Source organism: Somniosus microcephalus, chromosome 11 (genome assembly GCF_052327205.1).
Source record: "Somniosus microcephalus isolate GS21.2 chromosome 11, FLI_Smic_1.0, whole genome shotgun sequence".
Lineage (NCBI taxonomy): Eukaryota > Metazoa > Chordata > Chondrichthyes > Squaliformes > Somniosidae > Somniosus > Somniosus microcephalus.
Window position 1 is genome coordinate 173,675,827 of NC_140997.1, and position 18,977 is coordinate 173,694,803.

Here is an 18,977-nt window from a genome sequence, read left to right on the forward strand (position 1 = left end):
TACAATAGCTTTTAATATACAGCTGTGGCGAAGTAGGTGCAAGGACTGACCTGTTTGGGAGTGATATTCTTCCACATATAGCCAACCCGTTGAGTGTTCCTTATGAAATGCAACTCAGTTAATAACCTAATTAATAAAACCCTATTTAGTCACAAACAAAAGCATTTGATTATCACTGTTGATGGATTGATGAGGTATGATTTTATTAACAGGTGTTATTGATGTTCATTCACATTTACACGCACCTGTCTGAAAAACTATGGAGTTAAGACCTGCTCTGGTACATAGTGGCACAATTGCTTGGATTGCTCTTATGTCGGAATGACTCCCAAACTTACGCCAGTTATGCAGGAACTTGCACTCAACTTCCTGCGAAATAGCTACAACGAGATCACATGGTTTCATACAACCACTTGATAACAGTATTGCTGAATTAGACCAGTATTTATTTATTTTGATATATATATACTTGCAATATCTCTCCTACCCAGTTCATCAATCACATAATAATGAAGAAGTAAACGATTCGAAGAACTCTGCAGTTGTCCTTTAGTTACTTACAAAATGTAAGTGATAAAATTAATCTTCATGACCACTGTTGTTCAGAAATGGCATATGTGCACAAATACAGTTCTATGGCGCATGCTCTTGATCTTGCATTTTATGAATTCAGGCTGAATGTTCAGTTAAATAAGTTGGTGATGCACTGAAGGGGAACTTGAAAGAGTATTTGGCTCACTAGGGCAGACTCTGCTGTTTCTACTTAACAGTTAAAATTATTTATATAGGATATAAAAATGATATTTTTGAACAATGAAGTGTCAATAATTGTAAAAGTCTTTTTCCTAAAAAAAAATTAAACCTTCAGACCTTAGAATTGCAGTTACTCCTTCAGTTACACTGGCATCGGGTGACTGCAGGGCTTGCTGCACCTAAATTTGGGGAGGGAAATGCTCGTAAAGTGCCTTGGGACGTTTTACTACATTAAAGGCGCTATATCATTGCAAGATCATAGAATCATAGAATGATACAGCACATAAGGAGATCATACCTGTGCCGGCTCTTTGAAAGAGCTATCCAATTACTCCCACTCCCCTGATCATAGCCCTGAAAATTTTTCCCCTTATGAGCAGAGTAATACATCCCCACTTCCCCATGTGACAAATATTGATTCATGCCCATACAGAAAGTTGTTTACTGTAACACTTTGACAATGTTGCACTGTTCACAATGTACTGTGCATAACTGCTGAGTAGTATTTCACATATTTTATCTGTGCTCTGTACCACAAGCATCCCTACAGTTCGACTCCACTATATTTAAATAGTTTAAGCAGAAAATATACTATCTGTACTGCTTTTATATCAAAAATAAAATTTTAAGAAATGGTCTGTATAACTAATGATTTACCCTCTGAAGGTATTATACAGTACTAGTTTTAAGCGCCTTGGGACATGTTATTGCGTTAAAGATGCTATATAAATATAAGTTGTTGTTTGACTAGATTTTAAAATTCCAGAATGGTGTAGTATTTGTTTTATGCCTCATGTGTCCATTCCCCATATGCCTTATTTTCTTCTCTGTTTTAAAACTCTTTCCTAATCTTCAAAATCAAACTCCTATAATGTTGGCAACTTTGAAGCAAATCTGAAATGCTTCTTCTGCTTTTTGAAGTGGTACTGACAAAGAATATAGTTTTCATTAGTCGGTGGGCTCTCGACATCAATTGATGACAATACAGAAACTCTTTCTTATCATCTGAAATTAATTCCTTTATCTCTGCTTTTCTTTCATTTTAGGATCATTTTCTAATCTTCTTTACATTCCTGCACAATATTTGCCATACCTTGATTGAGATTTTAGGCAGTCAACCTGCTTTTGTGAATGAGTGTGTGTGTGTACATGGATGTGAATGTGTGTGTGTGTATGAGTGTGAATGCATGTGTGTGTGTGTGTGTGTGTGTGTGTGTGTATATGAATGAGTGTGTGTATGTAAATGACCACCACAGAAATGCAAGTTAGCTTATAGAATCATAGAATGATACAGCACAAAATGATGCCATTCAGCCCATTGTGCCTGTGCTGGCCCTTTGGTAGAGCTCTCCAATCACTTGCTCTTTTCCCATAGCCCTGTAAATATTTTCTCTTCAAGTAGTTATCCAATTCTCTTTTGGAAGTTACTACTGAATCTGCTTCCACCACCCTTTCAGGCAGTGCATTCCAGATCACAACAACTCGCTGTGTGAAGAAATGCTTCCTCACATCACGTCTGGTTCTCTTGCCAATCATCCAAATCAGTGTCCTCTGGTTACCAACCCTTCTGCCATTGGAAACAGTTTCTCCTTATTTACTCTATCAAAACCAATCATGATTTTGAACACCTCTATCAAATCTCCTCTTAACCTTCTCTGCTCTAAGGAGAACAACCCCAGCTTCTCCAGTCTCTCCATGTAACTGAAGTCCCTCATCCCTGGTACCATTCTAGTAAATCTCTTCTGCATCCTCTGCAAGGCCTTGACATCCTTCCTAAAGTGCGGAGCCCAGAATTGAACACAATACTCCAGCTGAGGCCTAACAAGTGTTTTATAAAGGTTCAGTATAGCTTCCTTGCTTTTGTACTCTATGGGTGGGATTTTCATTGGGCCGTGGAGTCGGGGTTGGAGGCGTGTGGGGGGTTAAAATCCCAAAATCAGGGGTCCCGACCCCATCCCGCACCCAACCCGCCTCCATGCCAATTTCAAAGGAGGCGGGTACCCGCCCCGCACTGGGACCCGCCTACCTGAGGCGGGAAGGGATTAGTGCCAATTAACTGCCTGTTAACAGGTAGTTAACAGGCAGTTTTTAGCCTAATCCCTATTTTTAATCCTGAAGTGTGGGATTCCCAATGGCTCCAAACCATGGCAAGTTTGCGAGGCGGGCCGTCAGGTTGAAGGACTTGGAGGGGTCGAGATGTCGGTGTTCAGGTGAGTGATGGGTGCATGAATGCAAAGGTAAGTGTGTTTGGTGTGTCTAAAGTGTTTAAAGAAGTTTAAATTACATTTTCTTACCTTTTCAGTCTTCCTTCCTTTAGGTCTCGGGAGTCCCTCATCTCACCGGCACAGAAAGCAGAATGGCTGCGAACTGTCAAAAGTGACAGCCTTCAGCTTTCTGTGCCGGTGAGATTTCTAACTGAGTCTGTGGAGAAGGACTCAGGTTAGAAGACAGCATCAAACAGCTGTGAAACGCTGATATTTCATCTGTCAAAACCTCTTGACATGAAATTTCAGTCTGTGACGTTACCTGTTGCCAGGTGGCCCTTAATTGGCCTGCTGAGCCTGCTGGGCAGGCTCAACAAGGTCAATCAAGTTAAAATCGCGTGGATTGGCCACATCTCGATGGAGGCGGGACTACAACACCGAAAGTTGTAGTCCTGCCTCCTACCCAACTCCTGAATGAAAATCCAGCCCTATGCCTCTATTAATAAAACCAAGGATCCCATATGCTGTTTTAACAGCCTTCTCAACTTGTCCTGTCACCTTCAAAGATTTGTGTACATATACCCTCCAGGTCTCTCTGTTCCTGCACCCCCTTTAAAATTATACCATTTAGTTCATATTGCCTCTCCTCATTCCTCCTATCAAAATGCATCATTTCACACTTCCCTGCATTAAATTTAATTTGCCATTGGCCATGTGTCTGCCCATTTCATCAGTCTGTCTATGTCCTCCTGAAGTCTGTCACTATCCTCCTCATTGTTTACTACATTTTGAAGTTTTGTATCATCTGCAAACTTTGAAATTATGCCCTCTATATCCAAGTCCAGATCATTAATATACATCAAAAAGTGCAGTGGTCCTAATACCGACCCCTGGGGAACACCACTATGTACTTCCCTCCAATCTGAAAAACAATCACCACTACTCTCTACTTCCTGTCCCTTAGCCAATTTTATATCCATGCTGTGACTGTCCCTTTAATCCCATGGGCTTTAATGTTGCTAACATAGAAACATAGAAGATAGGAGCAGGAGTAGGCCATTCAGCCCCTCGAGCCTGCTCCGCCATTCAATGAGATCATGGCTGATCATCCAAACTCAGTACTCTGTCCCTGCCTTCTCCCCATATCCCTTGATCCCTTTAGCCTTAAGAAATATATCTAACTCCTTCTTGAATATATTTAATGAATTGGCCTCAACTGCCTTCTGTGGTAGAGAATTCCATAGGTTCACCACTCTCTGGGTGAAGAAATTCCTCCTCATCTCTGTCCTAAATGGCTTACCCCTTATCTTTAGACTGTGACCCCTGGTTCTGGGCTCCCCCGCCATCAGGAACATCCTTCCTGCATCTAGTCTGTCTAGTCCTGTTAGAATTTTATAAGTTTCAATGAGATCCCCTCTCATTCTTCTAAACTCTAGTGAGTATAAGCTAAATCGACCCAATCTCTCCTCATATGGCATTCCTGCCATCCCAGGTATCAGTCTGGTGAATCTTCGCTGCACTCCCTCCATGGCAAGAACATCCTTCCTCAGATAGGGCGACCAAAACTGCACACAATACTCAAGGTGTGGTCTCACCAAGGCCCTGTACAACTGTAGCAACACATCCTTGTTCCTGTACTCGAATCCTCTCGCTACGAAGGCCAACATACCATTTGCCTTCTTAACCGCCTGCTGCACCTGCATGCTTACCTTCAGCGACTGGTGCACAAGGACACCCAGGTCTCGCTGCACTTCCCCTTCTCACAATCTATTGCCATTCAGATAATAATCTGCCTTCCTGTTTTTGCCACCAAAGTGGATAACCTCGCATTTATCCACATTATACTGCATCTGCCATGCATCTGCCCAATCACCCAACCTGTCCAAATCATACTGGAGTTTCTCGGTATCCTCCTCACAGCACACATGCCCACCTAGCTTTGTGTCGTCTGCAAACTTGGAGATATTACATCTAGTTCCCTCGTCTAGATCATTAATGTATATAGTGAATAGCTGGGGTCCTAGCACCAATCCCTGTGGTACCCCACTCGTCACTGCCTTCCACTCGGAAAAAGACCCGTTTATTCCAACTCTTTGCTTCCTGTCTGCCAACCAGTTCTCTATCCAAGTCAGTACCTTGCCCCCAATCCCTTGTGCTTTAACTTTACACACTAACCTCTTATGCGGGACCTTATCGAAAGCCTTCTGAAAGTCCAAATACACCACATCCACTGGTTCTCCCTTATCTATTCTACCAGTTACATCCTCAGAAAATTCCAGTAGATTAGTCAAGCACGATTTACTTTTGTAAATCCATGTTGACTTTGTCACTGTTTTCCAAGTGCTCTGTTATTACATCTTTTATAATGGACTCTAGCATTTTCCCCACTACCGATGTCAGGCTTACCAGTCTATAAGTCCCCATTTTCTCTCTACCACCTTTTTTGAATGGTGGGGTATCATTAGCTACCCTCCAATCCATGGGAACTGTTCCAGAGTCTATAGGATTTTGGAAGATGACCAGCAATGCATCTATTATTTCTAGGGCCACTTCCTTAAGTACCCTAGGATGTAGATTATCAGGCCCTGGGGATTTATCAGCCTTCAACCCCATCAATTTTCCTAACACCATTTCCCTACAAATACTGATTTCATTCAGTTCCTCCCTCTCATTAGACCCTATATTCCCCGACATCTCTGGGAGGTTATTTGTGTCCTCCTTTGTGAAGACAGAACCAAAGTATGTATTTAAATGGTCTGCCATTTCTTTGTTCCCCATTATAAATTCCCCTGATTCTGACTGCAAGGGACCTACGTCTGACTTCACTAATCTTTTTCTCTTCACATATCTATGGAAGCTTTTACAGTCAGTTTTTATGTTCCCTGCAAGCTTACTCTCATACTCTATTTTCCTCCTCTTAATTAATCCCTTTGTCCTCCTTTGCTGAATCCTAAACTGCTCCCAATCCTCAGGTTTGCTGCTTTTTCTGGCCAATTTATATGTCTATTATGTGGTACTTTGTCAAGTGCCTTTTGAAAGTCCATATACACAACATCAACCGCACTACTCTCATCAAACCCTCTCTATTACTTCATCAAGTTAGTCAGACATGATTTATCTTTAAAAAATCCATGCAGACTTTCATTTATTAGCCCATACTTTTCCAAATGTCAATTAATTTTTTCCCGGATTATTGTCTCTAAAAATTTCTCCACCGCCAATGTCAGGCTGACTGGCCTGTAGTTGTCGGGTTTATTCCTCTCCCTTTTTTTAAACAGGGGTGTAATATTTGTAACCCTCCAGTCCTCTGGCACCACCCCCATTTTGAAGGAGGATTGGAAAATTGTGGCCAGAGCCTCTGCAATTTCCACCCTTACTTCCCACGGTAACCTAGGAGGCATCGCATCTGGACCAGGTGACTTTTCTACTTTGAGGACTGCCAACCTTTTAAGTACCTCCTCTTTATTTGTTTTATCATAGCCGATATCACTACTGCCTCCTCCTTTACTTCTACATTGGCAGCATCCTCTTCTCTAGTGAAGACAGATGCAAAGTACTCTTTTAATACCTCAGCCATGCCCTCTGCCTCCACAAGAAGATCTCCTTTTTGGTCCCTAATTAGCCCCGCCCTTCCTTTGACTACCCTTTTACTATTTATGTGTTTATAAAAGACTTTTGGGTTCCCTGTCATGTCAGCCGCTAATCTATTCTAATACACTCTCTTCGCCCCTCTTATTCTCTATTTTAGATCTCCTCTGTACTTTCTATATTCAGCTTGCTTCTCTTCTGTATTATGAACCTTACAATTGTCATAAGCCTCCTTTTCCTGTTTCCTTTTAACCTCTATGTCTTTAGTCATTCAGGGAGCTCTAGCTTTGAATCATAGAATCATAGAAACTTCCAACACAGAAGGAGGCCATAGAGCCTGTGCTGGCTCTTTGAAAGAGCAGCTGTGCTTAGTCCCGCCCCCCCCCCCCCCGCTTTTTCTCTGTAACCCTCTAAGTTCCTCATCCTCAAGTATCTGTCCAACTTGCTTTTAAAATTATTTATGGAATCAGCTTCCACCACCTTTTCAGGTAGTACAGCATTCCAGATCCCGACAACTCTCTGACTGCAAACATTTCTCCTCATCTTCCCGCTAGATCTTTTGCCAATGATTTTGAATGTATGACCTCTGGTTATTGACCCACTCACCAGAGGGAATAGTTTTTCTCTACTCTATTAAAACCTCTCATCATCTTGAAAACCTCTATTAGGTCACCTCTTAACCTTCTCTGTTTCAAGGAGAACAATCCTAATTTTTCCAACCTCTCCTCATAACTGAAATCCCTTATCCCTGGTAACACCCTGGTAAACTTCCTCTGTACCCTTTCTAAGGCCTTTACATTTTTCCTGAAGTGTGGTGACCAGAATTGTCCACAATACTCCAGCTGCGGCTTAGCCAATGATTTATAAAATTCTAGTATGATCTCTTTGCTTTTATATTCTATGCCTCTATTTATAAACCCAAGTAACCCAAATAGCACCTTATCAGCTTGCCCTGTCACCTTTAAGGATTTGTGTATATGGACACCAAGGTCTCTCTGCTCAGCTACACTTTTCAAAATATGCCATTTATAATATACTGGCCCAGTAATTCGGGTCGGTGGCTTGCCGCGCGTGCAAGCCCCTGATATGCACTTACCCGACGCGCTGACATTTCACCTCCAGGGACGCCTGGAATTCGTGTTTGAAAAAGAAGAATCCCGGGCAGCGTCTGACGTCACGCCGCCCAGGAGTGCAGCCAGCGCGAAGCCTGGAGCGCGCTGTGCAAGTGAGACACGCCCCTTGAGGTCTCAGTTTAATAGGACACGCCCCCAATGTTTCTCACAAGCTGCTAAGCATTTTTACATGCAAAGCAGCATTTTAAATAGGTTTTTGGTATTTTTATGAAGCTTTTGGTAACTTTTATAAACTTTTAAAAACGTTTACATTATTTTGAAGAATCTGAAGTAGTTTTAAACAGAATTAAAGCTATTTAAAGACTTTTAAAAGCCCTAAAATTATTTTTTTTATTCCATTTATTTATTTACTAATGTCGTCATCATACGTGTCTTCACACTGTTCCCTTTGGGGAACTGTATGAAGTGGTGGAAGGATTTATGGCCGTGATTAACACTCATTCCGTGACCGTAACCACCTTTGAACCAGCCATTAGGGTGGTTAGTCCTATGGCGGGAGGGTTTTACGGGCTCCCACAAGCTATACAAGGAGGGGGGCCACCCACACCCACGGACGCAAATATCCCACTGGATGTCAACCCAGAATTTAGAGCCGGAGCTCCGACTCCACTTGTCGGGACTGTCTGGAGCGGGGTTCGAAACCCTACCCCGTCTGGCCCAGCGGCGGGGATCCTACCGCTACGCCAAAGGCCCAATCCGATTAGCAACGTGAAATGGCTGGAATGAGCACAATTCACGGCATTAAAAGAACTCACAATTGAACTGATGATGACCTCAGCAATCTCCTCAACGAGGTGGAGGCGCAGCGCCTGCTCATCATTGGTAATGAGAAGTCAAAGGCGCCGCAAAAAGGACAGATGATAGCTTGGTCTTTCAAGTGGCAGCATAGGGCTCCAGTCACGGGGAGGGAAAAGGCGCAGGAAACATATGGGTGTCACCTTTTGCGCGGAGTGGGCCTTTTGCGTAGCGGTAAGCATCCCCGCCGCTGGGCCAGAAGGAGTAGGGTTTCAAACCCCGCTCCAGACAGTCCCGGCAAGTGGAGTCGGAACTCCAACTATAAATTCTGGGTGGACATCCAGCGGGATACTTGCGTCTGCGGGTGTGGGTGGCCCCCCCCCCTCAGATGGGTTGTGGGAGCCCGTAAAACCCTCACGCCATAGGACTAACCACCCTAATGGCTGGTATGAAGACGGTTATGGTCACGGAAGGAGTGTTAACGTGGCCAGAAATCCTTCCACCACTTCATACAGTTCCCGAAAGGGAACAGTGTGAGGATACGTACGACGATGACCTGTTGCGCAATGCACCTCCTTGGACCCTCAGTCGCAGATGCGAGGGGGCAAATCGTGCAATTGTTAAATTTTTCATTTTATTGACATGTAAAATGTTGGCCCAGTAATTCCGTTCCAAACGCGTGAGTACGGTCGGGGTACTCACGCGTCTGGCCGGAGGAAATGCCGGTTTTCAGCATGCACAGCGCATGCGGGGAAAACCGGCATTTCCTGTCCTCTGAACGAAGGGGTTCAGAGGCAGAACGCGTGCGACTGTACAGGCAGCGCGTGCGCAGTAAAATTTGCCGCTTTCATTCATGCTTTCAGTGAGGTCAAGTCAATACAACTTACACATGAAAAAAGCATGAGTACAGTTGCTCCAGAGACTGCGGTTGTTTGGGAAAGGGATTAAAGTTATTTTAAGAAATGCTGAGGTAAGTTTTAAAGTTTATTTTTGTTTTTTAAAACGGGTTTTCAGTACTGTAGGTAGAAGGATCAATTGTGGCTATGTGAATTGAATTTGCTGTGTTTATTAAATGTGAAAATGACTCCAACATTTTTAAGAAAGAAACTTTTCATCAGTAATATATTCTTTTAAGTAATTATGTATGTATGTCTGTATATATTCCTTTGCGTGTATGAATATATTCCTTTACTTATGTGTATGAATGTATGTATTTAATTATGACTTTCAGGGAAAGTAACTTATTGGAAAATCATAATTAAAAACATACATTCATACACATAAGTAAAGGAATATAAAACATACATACATATACGTAAAGGAATATATGCGGACATACATACATACATAATTACTTATTACTGATGAAAAGTTTCTTTCTTAAAAGTGTTGGAAATGTTACATTACTCATTTTAGAACACTCATTCTCACATTCAATTCACACAGCCACAATTGCTCCTTCTACCTACCGTACTGAAAACCCATTTAAAAAAAAAAATTTAAACTTTAAAACTAACCTCAGCATTTCTTAAAATAACTTTGCTCCCTTTCCCAAACAAAAATATTGCCTTTCAGAAGCTCCACGATAAAATATATCTTCCTCCGCAGCCTTGGACCAACTTTACACATGCTTTTTTCAAGTGTAACTTGTAAGGACTTACCCTCACTGAATCCATGAATGAAATCGACGAAGTTCACTGCGCACGCGCTGCCTGTGCAGTCGCACGCGCTGTGCCTCTGAACCCCTTCGTTCAGAGGACCGGAAATGCCGGCGTTCTCCGCATGCACGGTGTTTCCTGAACGCCGGCATTTCATCCGGCCAGATGCGTGAGTACCCAGACCGTACTCACGCATTTGGACCCGAATTACTGGGCCACTGTCTTTCCATATTAGTCCTCCCAAAGTGTATCACTTCACACTTCTCCGCATTAAACTCCATCTGGCATACTTATTCCCATTTCACCATCTTGTCTATGTCAGCCTGAAGTCTACAACTATCCTCATCCTGATCTACTACGTTGCCAAGTTTCGTATCATCTGCAAACTTTATAATGCTGCTCCCTACACCCGAGTCTAAATTGTTTCTAAAAATTGAAAAGAGTAATGGACCCAAAACTGACTCTAGGGAACACCGCTGCAAACCACCTCCCAGTCTGAAAAACATCCATCCACCATCACTTTGCTTCCTATTACTGAGCCAATTCCATATCCATATCGCCACTTTCCCCTTAATTCCATGGGTTTCCATCTTCTTAGCAAGCCTCCTGTGTGGCACTTTGTCAAATGTCTTCCGAAAGTCCATATATAAAACATCTACTGCACTACCTTGATCAACCTTCTCTGTTACCTCATCAAAGAATTCAATCAAGTTAGTCAGACACAATTTGCCTTTAACAAAGCTATGCTAGCTCGCCTTGATTTACCCATGCCTTTCAAAATGAAAATTTATTTTGTCCCTGATAACGGGTTCCAATAACTTCCCCACCACCGATGTTAAGCTGACAGGCCTGTAGTTTCCTGGTTTATCCCTCTCCCCTTTCTTGAATAGTGGTATAACATTAGTAACCCTCCAGTCCTCCAGTTTGGATGCCTTTCCTTTCCCCCTCATGGGAATGTGTCTATTCTGTACCTGAACCATCTCCTCTTTGAAGACCTCCCATTGTTCATTTAGTACCTCAGCCACAAGAATATTTCCTTTTAGGTCCATAATCAGCCCCAACCTTCTTAGAGATTTCAAAATTGGTAAGTTAACTTTTTACTTTGATCTGGAGGCTCCCAAGACAAAGGAGGGAGCTACAATCTACCACATTTTCTACACAAGCATTGTGAATCTTCCCAAATCCTGCTCTCCTCAAGAAGTGATTAGTCGTTTCCTTTCTCAAGTGCTTGCCAATTCATTCCCTGGAGGTTTCATGTTATTATCATGCCTGTAGGTTTTGCAGAAGCTTATTAATTGACAGTTGTCCAGTTTATCTCCTACCCTCTTTATAGGTGATCTTTTATTGCCTATTTGTTGTTAGTATTTTTCTAAGAACCCCCTTATAATCAAATGTTCTTGTGCAATAACTTCACAGGTGCAACAGGCATATGAATTAAAAATGGGTTGTGTAAATCTGGTAGGAAAAGTACACTGATAATTCCAATTTGTTTAATGGTTACATTATTATCAGAGAATATTGCATCATATCTAGTAATACTTAATTAGAGAAAAGTAGACCAAATAATAGGTGTCAGCCTTCACTCAGAGGTAGCAATCTCACCTCTTAAGTCAGTAGGTCATGGATTCAAGCCCCACTCCAGAGACTACAGCACATAATCTAGGCTGATACTTCAGTGCACTACTGAGGCAGTGCTGCACTGTTGGAGGTGTCATCTTTCAGATGAGACAGTCAACTGAGGCCCCATAAAAGATCCTGTGGCACTTTTCGAAGTAGAGCAAGGGAGTTCTACCGGTGTCTTAGCTAATACTTATCCCTTAACCACCACCACTAAAACAGATTATCTGGTCATTTACCTATCTGCGCAAATTATCTGTCACATTTCCTACAGTCTTTACATTTAAAAATATATTTGGTTGGCTGTGAAGACCTTATGTACATTCTGAGGTTGTGAAAGGCGCTATAAATCCAATGGGGAGGGGTAAGGTTTGGGAAGGAATATGACTCCTGTCCAAAATGGTACAAAGTCAGTGCTCCTCACTGCCCCACAAAATGCACCTGTAAAGTATTTCTGGGGCTTTCCCACAGCTGCCACCAGCAATCCCTTTAAGGATCACTGGTTAGGGTGCTCACCACCATGTACAAATGGACGGAACGTGCACGGTGCCCACTGTACAAATTTTAATGAAAATTCTAATCAGGTGTCCTCTGGCGTAGGACACTGGTTTGCTACTTAAGCAGCCTTGCGCCTGAAACCACGGGTGTGCTGCTCTCGCATTTATAGACCCTCCTGAAAATTGCATCAGGCAAACCTTGGACTTCAGTGGCATGCCCAAGATGCCCACGCCCCCCCCGCCTCCCCCCCCCCCCCCCACAAATGTTCAACTGCTGACAGCCTGCTTTTCAGGTGAGATGAGGCAGTCGGCAGTGGCCCAGACAATTAGAAATAAAAGAGTTTTGATGGACTGTAAAGTATTTTCTCATTAAGAGAGAGGCCAGGCATGGGACAAGAAGTTCCTGGAACTCTCACAGGAGGAAAGCGAAGCTGTTTTAAGATTCCCGTAAGCAGAGACCAGCTGGAGGAAAAGTACTGTTTCTGGCAAAAACTTAGGCACAAATAGTGTAGGCAAAATGAACTGCAGTTGTTAAAATGTTTGCAGACCAAGATGTCTGTTTGGCCCAGGATTTCCTGCAGACCTGCACCATTGGAATGGCACATCTACGGCATTAGGTCCATTTGACACCACAAAAGTCCCAGGAAGTTATGGTGTAAGTGAGTTACGCCATTATTCACGCTGCACCATAAGTTCCTGAAACCTATGCCAATACTGTAAGATTCGAAAATTTTCATTAAATAATCACACAAGATAACAGGATTAATAATACAGCTTTATTGACCAAAAGAAGCTTGTACAGATAAAACCTTTGATAAAAGGGCATACAAAATGGCCGCCGGACCTCGTGATCAGTTTCTTGGACCATTTGATTTCTGTTACTGCAAGCCAGACAGGCTTGTGGATTGAGAACAGTAAGCCCGCGAAAGCCAGTATCGGGAAACCGAAACTCAGGGAAATGGGCATACATATTCAATTGGATTCTAAGTACAAGACAGTTTCAGACAACAGGATGGGGCCCATCAAGATATGGGCGGACAATGAATGAACACTTAAACCCATTTAATGTACAAAGGAAAAACCGTTTAACAGCCATCAAGGGAAATCTCCAGACCGATCAATATGCGAACCGAGTTACGGTGACAAAGTAAAAGACATTATCGGCCAGGAAGGCAGTTAAGCTATCACCGGCTCCCGTTACAAGACAAAGCGCCCCTGCAGAGATTTCTGCCCGCCAAAAATATTACAAAGACTGGACTATGATCTGGCGGGAGAGAAGACTGTCCCAAAAGGGTATAACTATGAATTGAAAAGGTCCATGAGTAGGATTTTGATGGCGATTTCGTAAGGCGCTTCACCTCGACGGCTACGATTCATTCGTAGGACGATTCACTTCTTCGGTACAATTCGTAACTTCGGTGACGACGAGAAGGCTTTTGGCTGGGAAGCCAGCTCGGCCAGGCAAGGCTCAACCACGACGGGAAGACGAAGGAGGGTGGCCCGGGTACGTTTGTCGGGAGATCATCGACGACCCAGGCCGAAGGAGAAGACACCCTCTGGAAAAGCCTAAGCCAGGCGGGAAAGAGAAATAAACGAACTCTCCCATGTGCATCCAGTTATTCAGCATCACATCTGTGGCAGAGTCTCCCATGCATCCAGTTCTTCAACAACTTTAACGGATTCAGCCATGACGAGCGCTCATCGAGGCTGTGTCCACTGCCTCATCGCCTGAGAGAGAGAGAAAAAACAAGCTGCGCCAGAAGTTTCCAAATCCACGTGATGATGGAAAGCTGTGCCAAAAAGGCTGCGAACCCCCTCTTTTGCGAATCTGAAAGTGGTGAGCATGATCCCGAGTTCCTCAAGTCGAAACTTAGTTTAGGTCTAGGGGAGGGAGAGGGTAAGGGTAATCGTAATGTGTTTCCCCTTTTTCGATGTGCCGTGTGTTTCCCATTTCCATGGAATCAAGTTTATAGATATGTGCATGCTTGTAGTCGCTCTGATTTGTGCTTGTGATATGTATTTTATAATGCTGCAAACTGTTTAATAATAAAAGCCTCCATTTCGTGCTATTCAACCTGGTCTATTGAGTTTTTCTCTGCACTACAGTTCCCTGCACCTAAGTCCAAGGTCTAGAACCGTAGGGGAGAGTGGGTCGAACCACTCAAGGGTAATTATTGCACGAAGCCTGGTAGGAGACCAGAAAGAGCAAGAGAAACCCCCTACAATACCCTTGCCTGAAACTGTGAAAAGTTGATTATCATAGCCCCGCATCCCAGGAAATTTTGGTGTAAATTTGCAATGGGAAGATTAATGCGAGAAACAGCTTAATTTACGGCACACATCATTGATCGAGTCATTCCAGGAAATTCTAGGCCACATCAATAAAGGCATTATACAGTAAAGGGGCTTTAGAGCTGGGGAGCCTTATTAAGGGGACCATCCATTCGCTGGTGATCTGGTATGCTTTACTGGATGCTAGCATTTGACTGAATGTTCTGGGAAGATGAGGGTCTGTACTGCAGATTTACTGATAAGGTCCACTACTGATAATTCATCTTCATTTTTTTTGCTCTGGGAAATTTTGAATGATCCAATACTTTGAATTAAGCAATGTAATTAACGTCACAGTAGAAATGTAGTGCTAAAAAATTGAATTGACAGATCATTTGGAATTAAGACTGTATCCATCTGTTTCCTCATTGAAGTCAATGGAAAGAAAAATTGGATGGGGTCTATAATGGGCTATTGCCCGTTTTATGCCCACCCCCAAAAGTTGACTTTCACCCTAGGTCTCAGCTGAAGTAAAATACTCACATTTTTGATTATCCTCCTTAGCCATGTAGTTCTTCACTTTCTCAAGATTAGCCGTTAACAATGTTTTAATGGTATTATGGATTCTGCTTCCACCATTGTTTCTGCTGGTACATTCCATGTCCTAAAAACCGATTGTGTTTAAAAAAGAAATGGGCTTTATTCTGAACATTTTTCTTGTGATTGTTAATTCACATTTGGAGGGCTAAGAGCAGCACTAAATATGAATGAATATTCAGGTAGCATTAATTACGGTTTACTCCCGTCTACTTTTTCACTAAAATTAGTGAACAGAGGATAACATATAGGGGGTGAAATTGGACCTGGACGGGTCGCAAAACAGGTGGTGTCACATCGGACGTTCGTTATACAGCCCGCCCCATATTCAGTTTCATCGACTTCAATAGATCTGAATATCGGGCGTGTGGTATAATGGGTGGCAAAAGTGATTCTGCCCATCTTGTGTCCCCATCCATGTCCAATTTCACTCCCATAGTCTTTAAAGTTCAACTTCTTACCAACTTTCTTTTGCTTATATAATAAGATTTTCGTAGAGGACTAAATTTTAGCCAGCACAATGTTACCTTCATATCCTTATGTTGCAGGTTTCACTCTTTTTTTAATCCTGGTCATTTTTTTTCAACTGACACAGTTCTTCTGATTTCAAAACATTTATTGTTAATCTGCCAATTTCCACTTCATGCCTGTCGCCAAATTTGTTTGTTTGATAAGTTGTCGTGTTGCCTCGGGGTGTTTGCATTTGCAGCAGCAAATGTGTAGCTTCACAGCAGCTGCCAAATCACACTTTGCTTAAGAATTTTTTTAGGGTGTTTCTGTTTTTTACAATATCCCACTTTAAAAAAAAAAATTACGGAACAGGAGGGCATTTGAGCCATCCTGACTGTACCAACTCTCTTCAGAGTTTAGTCCTGTTGCCCTACCTTTGCCACGTACCCTTTTAAGTTTTTATTTTTCAAATGTTTATCCAATCCCCTTGTAAAAGTAATTATAACTTCTGCTTCCATCAGTGTTTCTGCTGGGACATACCCCATTCTAAAAACTCTGGCCGAGAAATTTGATCACGCCAGCTTGCACTCCTGCTCCATCTGGCTCTACATTCAGGTAAGTATTTTTTAAACACTTACCTCTTTGGTGGCGGCTACAGGGCAGCCCAATTTTACACAGCGGGCCTGAAACAGCCATTAGGTCCCTTATTTGCATGTGAAAAGGCCCGAATGCCTGTTTCGGGCTTGGGCCCTGGACACCTATTTTTTTGCCTATACCAATATGGCAGGTGGCATATGTCCAGCTTGGAATGAGCACGTGCTTCCTGATTACAGTACTACATTGAAAGCTTAGGCGCCCATTTAGTGCCTGAAAAACAGGTGCAGAGCCATCAAATATCTAGACTTCTCTGTGTAAAGTTCTCCAACCCTTTCTCCTTTTGTTTATTTGATGCAGAACTTAAATTTACGCCCTCTTGTTTTTGTCTCGCCAACCAGTGCAGTTTTTCTCTGATACAATATCCTACAATTAATTCACACACTACCCAATGCATGAACCTCGATGTATTCCACTCTCTGTCTTATCCTCTGACTCTTTGCATGCTCAACCAGTGCAATTTTTTGACTTCCTGGTATTCTTGATATTCTGGTTTGCTGTTAAACAGCATTGAAACTGATCAGGTTATCCATGGTTGCTGTTTGGATATAAAAAACACATTTTTCAGATTACTGAGGGAGGAGGCCTCGCTGCATGTTGGATTTGACAATTGTGGAATAACGCAGCAGCCATGGATTAAAATTAAATTTTATATAAAATGTTTTTTTCTCACTGAAGAGATGTGCTGTGGATGAAGAATTGAGCATATGAAATAAAAACCCAATCCGTGCTATCACATTTGATCTATTAATTTATTATGTAAATAAGATGTAAATCGTAGTTTTGCTGAACAAACCTCCACAAATAGTATTTATCACAAAATCTGACTGGCTGATAAATGACTAGTAATGATAATATAATGGCTGCACATTAGGATAGCGTAGATGTCTCCAAACAGCTGTGAAAACCATCTGTTAAACCACATGACTTGCAGATATGTTCAATGTTTTTGCTGTAACTGTCCCATTATACCTCATTTTAAACCAATCATGACAGCAATTTCGTGTATTCTTCTTGAGAAGAATTTTTTGATTACATTTTAGCCATTAATGAAGATTGAGTGCCAAACTGGATAAAAGACCCAAAGTTGCTCCAACGCAGTTATTTCTGGAATATTGATGAAAATGTAAATTTAACTTAAATTTTGACCCATTCAATTTTAGCATGTCTGTCCTTTTAATTATTGACAGCCTTCTATTGCTATTTTTGTTTTCCTGCTTTATAGACATATACAAGTGCACACAGATGATCACGTGCTTTTCAATCACAGTGCTGCTGTCATTGTCTTGTCATCACAATGACCTGTTGTTCCTGTCAAATATTACAGCAGCAAAAGTAGGAGTCATATTCACATTCATTTACAAATCCTTAATAACCTAGCAAGGCATATGCACCTTCTGGCAGAAATTGGAATCTATCCTATTTCAAATTATAACATTTCCATATTATATCTAGGCTAAAAATAGTAAATTTGAACTAGATACTGTAATGTGCTTGATGGAACTGCTTTGTTTGTTTGCTTTGAGCAAATATGGGGTAGAGGAGCAAAGGGATCTGGGAAAAGAAATACACAATTCACTAAAAGTAGTGACTCAGGTTAATAAGGCCATAAAAAAAGCAAACCAAGCACTAGGGTTTACCCATAGAGGTATAGAATTGAAAACTAGAGAAGCTATGCTAAATGTGTTGTAAGAAATTGTGAATTGGAAGAAATAACTTGAGACAAAAAAGTCTCTTCAGACTGGTGTTCGAATAACTGGATAGACGCTTAGAATTTGCTGATGTTCTTGGTTCTCTGTGGGTGTAAGATCATTCTGCACCATGGCGATGACCTTGTTTCCAGACTAGCTGTCTGCCGTTTGTGTGCTAGAAAGGTTGTTGACTGTATCTTTGATAATCTACCCTAGGCCCTCCCCTAAAAAGAGAGTAAAAGAGATATCTAAAGAGCTTTTTGCACCGATGGTGAAGGGAAGGGAAGAGCTGTTTGCGCACGCCAGCCGTCTGTCCAATCGGGACCGATACCAGCTGCTTATGTCATATGTCTACTATGTCTATCTTGATTGGTGTTGTACTTAACTTAAACTGCCGCTCCTTAATGAAATGCCTTACAACTCCTAAGACCCTTTGGGTAATCTGTGTGTGACCTGTGTTCCAAATCTTACAGTGTATTGAACCTTGGTTAGACCACACTTGGAGTACTGGGCACAGTTCTGGTCGCCATATTATAATAAGGATATAGAGGCACCGGAGAGGATGTCAAAAAATATTTACAAGGATGATACCAGAACTGCGAGGCTTTACCTATCAGGAAAGGATGAACCAGCTGTGTCTCTTTTGTCTTGACCTGATAGAGAAAAGAAAAAAGAAAGACTTGCATTTATATAGTGCCTTTCATGAGCTCAGGACGTCCCAAAGCACTTTCCAGCCAATTAAATACTTTTGAAGTGTAGTCACTATTGTAATGTAGGAAACGCAGCAGCCAATTTGCACACAGCAAGCTCCCACAAACAGCAATGTGATAATGACCAGATAATCTATTTTTGTTATGTTGATTGAGAGATAAATATTGGCCAGGACACCAGGGATAACTCCCCTGCTTTTCTTCAAAATAGTACCTTGGGACCTTTTACGTCCACCTGAGAGAGCAGACGGGGCCTTGGTTTAATGTCTCATCCAAAAGATGACACCTCCAACAGTGCAACACTCTCTCAGTACTGCACTGATGTGTCAGCCTTGATTTTTGTGCTTAAGTCTCTGGAGTGGGACTATGAACCCACAACCTTCTGACTCAGAGGCAAGAGTGCTACGAACTGAGCCACG